The 1,176-nt window shown below is 47.6% G+C and overlaps 1 protein-coding gene across 1 annotated transcript in view; it reads left to right on the top strand.

The window, feature by feature from the left end:
• The window catches only part of LOC104983478 (H(+)/Cl(-) exchange transporter 4), a gene marked incomplete at its 3' end in the record, with an annotated part of 20,805 nt that overhangs the window by 9,487 nt on the left and 10,142 nt on the right, over nucleotides 1-1,176 (top strand). The window lies entirely within an intron of this gene.

Here is a 1,176-nt window from a genome sequence, read left to right as displayed (position 1 = left end):
GGCTGCACCTTTTTGCATTCCAGCACCAGCGTATGTGGGTTCCAGCTTTCCCACATCCTCACCGACCCCAGTTGTTAACCTGGTTTGGATCGTAGCCCTCCTAGCAGATGAGAAGGGCTGTCTCCCTGTGGAGACAGTTATCATCTTCCAATGAACACATCAGAGAGCATGTTTGTGGGCCTTCTGCAATGGGAATATCCCAGCCTAGGGGCTGTAGCAGTGAAGCACAGACCAGGCTCTTGCCTTCATGGCTCTCTGACTTTCAGATCTGCACAAATCTTTGTCCAGGAAAAGGCTTAATTTCTAACTGAGTTCAGTGGTTACCACAGTGACTAAGGGTCATCGACAGATCAGAAACCCAGGTGATAGGGAGCTAAGTTGCCAGGATTCACGTTAGGGTACTGTGAGGACCGTTCACCATATAACTGTTCTTGGAAGATACATATTCTCCTCCTTGCTCCCCCATTCTCCTTTGCCCAGTTGATTTACCTCTGTTGAAGACTTCTGGAATGCACTTTGCTATTTTGCTCAATCTTTCTCAGTGGAGTTGAAAATGAATTCTGTCAAATCTCAGAAATTGACGGGCTCTTGAAATTTCACACATCCTCAGTGCTCTCCATCACTTCCAAAAATAGATTCTCACGTGGCTGGATGGAGATGGGCAGGCTGAATTGGCTGGCCGCCATGTTTGGTTTCTTCGCTCCTACTTTGGGGGGAACTATGGCCATCCAGCTTCTCAACCATCTCCAAGATTTATACTTGAATTCAAAGAATTAGTGTTAGCCAGGGTGAGATGTTATTATTAGTCACAGAAAAGTCCATTTTTCTCCGGGTGAAATGTATTCCTGATTTCTCACCACACCAGGTGTGAATATCTCTGGTTGTTAAGGCTAGAGCTATCTCCTGGAGCATGTTTTTGTGTTTTACAGGCGCACGTGTGGCTGTTTCAGTGGCCTGGCTTAGAGGCACCCTGGCTTTTCCTGCTCATCATGTGACGGATCAGATGGTGGCAAGAAGCTGAGGCCTAGAGAATCGTAGTCTGCCCAGCACACCAGGTCCTCAGCCTCAAAGACCCCAGACTGTGTTGTTGGTCCAGAAGGTGTTCCCCACACATCAGATTATTTAGAATATTGGCGCAGCGCCTGAGACTGCATTTCCATTCCACGCCAGGTGATA

Source organism: Bison bison, unplaced genomic scaffold, assembly GCF_000754665.1.
Source record: "Bison bison bison isolate TAMUID 2011002044 unplaced genomic scaffold, Bison_UMD1.0 scf7180017862817, whole genome shotgun sequence".
Classification (NCBI taxonomy): domain Eukaryota; kingdom Metazoa; phylum Chordata; class Mammalia; order Artiodactyla; family Bovidae; genus Bison; species Bison bison.
Note: the sequence above shows the minus strand (reverse complement) of the source record. Positions and strands in the feature narration are given on the sequence as shown.